Here is a 7,782-nt window from a genome sequence, read left to right on the forward strand (position 1 = left end):
ACCATGGTTGCTAAGTCAGAGTGGCTCTGCTTAGAATTCTCTGTCTGTTGCTGAGAAGATGATGGAAAAGGCTTGCCATTGCTAAACCTGTTTCTTCCACCATTATTGTTGTTGAAACCTTGTTGAGGTCTCTATTGATCCTTCCATGAGAGATTTGGATGATTTCTCCATGAAGGATTATAGATGTTTCCATAGGGTTCTCCCATGTAATTCACCTCTTCCATTGATGGGTTCTCAGGATCATAAGCTTCTTCTTCAGATGAAGCGTCCTTAGTACTGCCTGGTGCAGCTTGTATTTCAGACAGACTTTGAGAAATCATATTGACTTGCTGAGTTAATATTTTGTTCTGAGCCAGTATGGCATTCAGTGTATCAATCTCAAGGACTCCTTTCTTCTGATTTGTCCAATTGTTCACAGGATTCCTTTCAGAAGTGTACATGAATTGGTTATTTCCAACCATTTCGATGAGTTCTTGAGCTTCTGCAGGCGTCTTCTTCAGATGAAGAGATCCTCCAGCAGAGCTGTCCAATGACATCTTGGACAGTTCAGACAGACCATCATAGAAGATACCTATGATGCTCCATTCAGAAAGCATGTCAGAAGGACACTTTCTGATCAATTGTTTGTATCTTTCCCAAGCTTCATAGAGGGATTCACCTTCCTTCTGTCTGAAGGTTTGGACTTCCACTCTAAGCTTACTCAATTTTTGAGGTGGAAAGAACTTTGCCAAGAAGGCATTGACTAGCTTTTTCCAAGAGTTCAGGCTTTCTTTAGGTTGTGAGTCCAGCCATATCCTAACTCTGTCTCTTACAGCAAAAGGGAATAGCATAAGTCTGTAGACCTCAGGGTCAACCCCATTGGTCTTGACAGTGTCATAGATTTGCAAGAATTCAGCTAAAAACTGATGAGGATCTTCCAATGGAAGTCCATGGAACTTGCAATTCTATTGTATTAGAGAAACTAATTGAGGTTTAAACTCAAAGTTGTTTGCTCCAATGGCAGGGATAGAGATGCTTCTCCCATAGAAGTCGGGAGTAGGTGCAGTAAAGTCACCCAACACCTTCCTTGTTTTGTTTGCATTGTTGTTGTTTTCGGCTGCCATGTCTTCTTCTTTGAAGATTTTTGTTAGGTCCTCTATAGAGAATTATGCTTTAGCTTCTCTTAGCTTTCGCTTCAAGGTCCTTTCAGGTTCAGGGTTAGCTTCAACAAGAATGCCTTTATCTTTGCTCCTGCTCATATAAAAGAGAAGAAAACAAGAAAATATGGAATCCTCTATGTCACAGTATAGAGATTCCTTGAAGTGTCAGAGGAAAAGAAGAATAGAAGGAGGAGGTAGAAGAATTCGAACTTATCAAGAGGGATAGAGTTCGAATTGTGCATTGAGGAGAAGTGTTAGTCCATAAATAGAAGGATGTGAGAAGAGGAAAAGAAATTTTTGAAAATTAAAGTGAATTAATTAAAAGAAATTTTGAAAAATAGTAATTGATTTTCGAAAACTAAGATTGGGAAAGAAATTAAGTGAAGTTTGAAAAAGATTTTGAAATTAGAAATCAAAAAGATATGATTGAAAACTATTTTGAAAAAGATGTGATTAAGAAGATATGATTGAAAAGTTATGGTTTTAAAAAGATTTGATTGAAAATATATGATTGAAAAACAATTTAAAAAGATTTGATTTTTTAAAATCAATGACTTGGCTAACAAGAAAAGATATGATTCAAACATTAAACCTTTCTCAACAGAAAGGACATCATACTTGAAATGTTGAATCAAATTTATTAATTGTTAGCAAGTATTTTTGAAAATGGAAAGAAATTGATTTTGAAAATATATGATTGAAAAGATATGATTTGAAAAAGATTTGATTTTGAAAAATTTTGAAAACTTAAAAAAAAAATTTGCATTAAAAACAAAATCTTCCCTCTTGTGCCATCCTGGCGTTAAACGCCCAGAATGGTATCCATTCTGGCGTTTAACGCCCAAAATGCTACCCTTTTGGGCGTTAAACGCCCAGCCAGGTACCCTGGCTGGCGTTTAAACACCAATTTTCCTTCCTTACTGGGCGTTTTGAACGCCCAGCTTTTTCTGTGTAATTCCTCTGCTGTATGTTCTGAATCTTCAATTCTCTGTATTATTGACTTGAAAAGACACAAATTAATTTTTTTTGGATTTTTAATAATGAGGAATAATCAAAATGAAACTAAGATCAAATAAACAATGCATGCAAGACACCAAACTTAGAAGTTTGTATACTATTGACACTAACAAATTGAGAATGCATATAAGAAACAATAAAACACTCAAGACAAGAGAAATTAAAGATCAGAGCAATGAAATCATCAAGAACTACTTGAAGATCAATAAAGACACATGAATGAATGTAAGAAGAACAGAAACATGCAATTGACACCAAACTTAAGATGAAACACTAGACTCAAACAAGAAATATTTTTGATTTTTATGATTTTGTAATTTTTTTTTGGATTTTTCGAAAATTATATGGAAAAGAAAATAAAGAGATTCAAAATTTTTAATAAGAATTCCAGGAATCATGCAATGTTAGTCTAAAGCTTTAATCTAAAGAAATTAGACATGGCTAGCTGGTGGACGAAATTGTGATCCATGTTCTTTGTACTTGTATGAAATCATTATTGTGGCACCAGTTGAATTCACAACTCCGTTCAACTAACCAGCAAGTATACTGGGTCGTCCAAGTAATAAACCTTACGCGAGTAAGGGTCGATCCCACAGAGATTGTTGGTATGAAGCAAGCTATGGTTACCTTGTAAATCTCAGTTAGGCAGATTAAATAATTTTGGTTTTCGAAAATTAATAATAAAAAGAAAATAAAAGGGATAGAAAGACTTATGTAAATCAATAGTGGGAATTTCAGATAGGTGTATGGAGATGCTGTGTTCCTCTTGAAACTCTACTTCACTACTCGCTCTTCCTTCAATCCTTCTTACTCCTTTCCATGGCAAGCTGTATGTAGGGCATCACCATCATCGGTGGCTACTTTCAATCCTCTCGAGAAAATGGTCCTATGCGCTGTCACTGCACGGCTAATCGTCTGGAGGCATCACCCATGGTTGATGGCTACATCCCATCCTCTCAGTGAAAATGGTCCAAATGCTCTGTCACAGCACGGCTAATCATCCGTCGGTTCTCAATCAGGTTGGAATAGAATCCATTGATTCTTTTGCGTTTGTCATCACGCCCAGCCTTCAGGAGTTTGAAGCTCGTCACAGTCATTCAATACCGGAATCCTACTCGGAATACCACAGACAAGGTTAGACTTTCCGGATTCCCAGGATCCTACTCGAAATACCACAGACAAGGTTAGACTTTCCGGATCCTCATGAATGCCGCCATCCATCTAGCTTATACCACGAAGATTCTGTTGGGGAATCTAAGAGATATGCGCCCGGCCTAAGGTAGAACGGAAGTGGTTGTCAATCACGCACGTTCATAGGTGAGAATGATGATGAGTGTCACGGATCATCACATTCATCAAAGTTAAGTGTAACATATATCTTGGAATAAGAATAGAAGAGAATGGAATAAAAAGTAATAGTGATTGTATTGAAACTTGAGGTACAGCAGAGCTCCACACCCTTAATCTATGGTGTGCAGAAACTCCACTGTTGAAAATACATAAGTAAAAGGTTCAGGCATGGCCGAATGGCCAGCCCCCTTGAGTGATCAAGAGACCGAATAATCAAAGGCTAAACAGTCAAGAGATTAAACTGTCAAAAGATGTCTAATACAATAGTAACTTATCCTATTTATACTAGACTAGCTACTAGGGTTTACATGAGTAAGTAATTGATGCATAAATCCACTTCCGGGGCCCACTTGGTGTATGCTTGGGCTGAGCTTGATCTATCCACGAGCTGAGGCTTTTCTTGGAGTTGAACTCCAAGTTATGACGTGTTTTGGGCGTTCAACTCCGGATCATGACGTTTTTCTGGCGTTTAACTCCAGACAACAGCATGTACTTGGCGTTCAACGCCAAGTTACGTCGTCAATTTCCGAATAAAGCATGAACTATTATATATTGCTGGAAAGCTCTGGATGTCTACTTTTTAACGCCGTTGAGAGCTCGCCATTTGGAGTTCTGTAGCTCCAGAAAATTCATTTCGAGTGCAGGGAGGTCAGATTCCAACAGCATCAGCAGTCCTTTTGTCAGCCTTTTTCAGAGTTTTGCTCAAGTCCCTCAATTTCAGCCAGAATTTACCTGAAATCACAGAAAAACACACAAACTCATAGTAAAGTCCAGAAATGTGAATTTAACATAAAAACTAATGAAAACATCCCTAAAAGTAGCTCAAACTTACTAAAAACTACCTAAAAACAATGCCAAAAAGCGTATAAATTATCCGCTCATCACAACACCAAACTTAAATTGTTTCTTGTCCCCAAGCAACTGAAAATAAAATAGGATAAAAAGAAGAGAATATACTATGAATTCAGAATATCAATGAATATTAGTTCTAATCAGATGAGTGGGACTTGTAGTTTTTTTGCTTCTGAACAGTTTTGGCATCTCACTTTTTCCTTTGAAGTTTAGAATGATTGGCTTCTCTAGGAACTTAGAATTTCAGATAGTGTTATTGATTCTCCTAGTTAAGTATGTTGATTCTTGAACACAGCTACTTTTTTTGAGTCTTGGCCGTGGCCCTAAGCACTTTGTTTTCCAGTATTACCACCGGATACATAAATGCCACAGACACATAACTGGGTGAACCTTTTCAGATTGTGACTCAGCTTTGCTAGAGTCCCGAGTTAGTGGTGTCCAGAGCTCTTAAGCACACTCTTTTCCTTTGGATCACGACTTTAACCACTCAGTCTCAAGCTTTTCACTTGGACCTTCATGACACAAGCACATGGTTAGGGACAACTTGGTTTAGCCGCTTAGGCCTGGATTTTATTTCCTTAGGCCCTCCTATCCATTGATGCTCAAAGCCTTGGATCCTTTTTACCCTTGCCTTTTGGTTTTAAGGGCTATTGGCTTTTTCTACTGCTCCTTCTTTTTTTTTGAAAGCTTTTGCTATTCACTGCTTTTTCTTGCTTCAAGAATCAATTTCATGATTTTTCAGATCATCAAAAACATTTCTCTTTGTTCATCATTCTTTCAAGAGCCAACAATTTTAACATTCATAAACAACAAGATCAAAAACATGCACTGTTTAAGCATTCATTCAGAAAACAAAAAGTATTGTCGCCACATCAATATAATTAAATTAATTTCAAGGATAATTCGAAATTCATGTACTTCTTGTTCTTTTGAGTTAAAACATTTTTTATTTAAGAGAGGTGAAGGATTAATGGAATTTATTCATAGCTTTGAGACATGGTTACATACTAATGATCATGAATTTAGAGACACAAAACATAAATAAATACAATATTAAAAACCGAAAAGCAGAAAGAAATAAGAACAAGGAATGAATCCACCTGAGTGAGGGTGGCGCCTTCTTGAAGGTCCAATGGTGCTCTTTGAGCTCCTCTATGTCTCTTCCATGCTTCTATTGAATGATTCCTAGTAATTTTGGTGTTTCTACCCTTGGTTGCTTCCAATATTTGTGTGGAGGACAATTTATCCTCTGAGGTATCTCAGGGATCTCTTGATTTGTAGCCACATGTTCTACCACTGAGCTATGACAGCTTTATATGAGTCTTTCCATCTCCCAAGACTCAGAGGTGGAAGCTTTTGTCTTCCCTTTGAGGTTTCTATGGCCTTAGGTGCCATTAATGGTAATGAAAAAGTAAAAAGCTATGCTTTTACCACACCAAACTTAGAAAATTGCTCGCCCTCAAGCAAGAGAAGAAAGAAAAGATGATGAAGAAGAAGAAGAGATGGAGGGATGTGTGTATTCGGCTATATGGGTGGGTTTGGGTGGGAAAGAGTTTTGAATTTTGAAGGTGAGTGGGGAAGAGTGGATAGAAGTGAGTGGTGAATGAAAAACAAAAGGGATGACCATGAATGGAGAGAGAGAGGGCGAGGTAGGTGGGGATCCTGTGAGGTCCAAAGATCCTGAGGTGATCCTGTGGGGGTCCACAGATCCTGAGGTGTCAAGGAATTCCATCCCTGCACCAAATAGGCATGTAAAATGCCTTTGCACACCATTTTGGCGTTTAAACGCCGTGTGGTGCACATTCTGGGCGTTCAATGCCCATGTAAAGCATGTTTCTGGCGTTGAACGCCAGTTTCATGCTTGTTACTGGCATTCAGCGCCAGCCTTTCTTCTCTAGGCACATTCCTGGCGTTCAGCGCCAGAATGTTGCTTGTTTCTGGCGTTCAGCGCCAGAATGGTGCTCTGTTCTGGCGTTGAACGCTGGCCAGATGCATCTTACTGGCGTTGAACGCCAGCCTGTGCGTCCTCCAGGGTGCGAATTTTTTCTTCTGCTGTTTTTGATTCTGTTTTTAATTTTTATGATTTTTTCGTGACTCCTCATGATCATGTACCTAATAAAACACAAAATAACAATAAAATAAAAATTAGATAAATAAAATTGGGTTGCCTCCCAACAAGCGCTTCTTTAATGTCAATAGCTTGACAGTGGCTCTCATGGAGCCACAAGGTGATCAGGTCAATGTTGTATAGTTGCCAACACCAAACTTAGAGTTTGGATATGGGGTCTTAACACCAAACTTAGAGTTTGGTTGTGGCCTCACAACACCAAACTTAGAGTTTGACTGTGTGGGCTCTTCTTGACTCTGAACTGAGAGAAGCTCTTCATGCTTACTCTCTTCTATCACAGAGGGATGGCCATGTGCCTTAAACACAAGGTAGTCCCCATTCAATTGAAGGACTAATTCACCTCTGTTGACATCTATCACAACTCCTGCTGTGGCTAGGAAAGGTCTTCCAAGGATGATGCAATCATCCTCTTCCTTCCTAGTGTCTAAGATTATGAAATCAGCAGGGATGTAAAGGCCTTCAACCTTTACTAACACGTCCTCTACTATTCCATAAGCTTGTCTCAATGACTTGTCTGCCAATTGTAATGAGAACAAGGCAGGTTGTACCTCAATGATCCGCAGCTTCTCCATTACAGAGAGTGGCATAAGATTTATCCCTGACCCCAGATCACACAGATCTTTTTCAAAGATCATGGTGCCTATGGTACAAGGTATTAAGAACTTGCCAGGATCTTGTTTCTTTTGAGGTAGAATTTTCTGAATCCAAGTATCCAGTTCATTAATGAGCAAGGGAGGTTCACTTTCCCAAGCTTCATTACCAAATAACATGGCATTCAGCTTCATGATAGCTCCTAAGTATTGAGCAACTTGCTCTTCAGTCACATCTTCATCCTCTTCAGAGGAAGAATAGTCTTCAGAGCTCATGAATGGCAGAAGGAGATTTAATGGAATCTCTATGGTCTCTATATGGGCCTCAGATTCCTTTGGATCCTTAATAGGAAACTCCTTCTTGCTTGAGGGACGTCCCAGGAGGTCTTTCTCACTAGGATTTTTGTCCTGATCCTCCCTTGTGTATTCGGCCATATTGACTATGTCAATGGCATTGCACTCTCCTTTTGGATTCTCTTCTGTATTGCTTGGGAGAATACTGGGAGGAGTTTCAATGACTTTCTTACTCAGCTGGCCCACTTGTGCCTCCAGATTTCTAATGGAGGATCTTGTTTCACTCATGAAACTGAAAGTGGCCTTTGACAGATCAGAGACTACATTGGCTAAATTAGAGGTGTTTTGTTCAGAATTCTCTGTCTGTTGCTGAGAAGATGATGGATATGGCTTGCTATTGCTCAGCCTATTG

The 7,782-nt window shown here is 38.8% G+C and overlaps 1 non-coding gene across 1 annotated transcript; it reads left to right on the top strand.

Moving 5' to 3' along the window:
• The first annotated feature begins 590 nt into the window (after positions 1 to 590).
• Positions 591 to 698, top strand: LOC112798454 (small nucleolar RNA R71). The gene has a single exon (XR_003200065.1). It is a non-coding gene; the product is annotated as a small nucleolar RNA R71 (small nucleolar RNA).
• The last annotated feature ends 7,084 nt before the right edge of the window (positions 699 to 7,782 follow it).

Source organism: Arachis hypogaea, chromosome 4 (genome assembly GCF_003086295.3).
Source record: "Arachis hypogaea cultivar Tifrunner chromosome 4, arahy.Tifrunner.gnm2.J5K5, whole genome shotgun sequence".
Taxonomy (NCBI): Eukaryota; Viridiplantae; Streptophyta; class Magnoliopsida; order Fabales; family Fabaceae; genus Arachis; species Arachis hypogaea.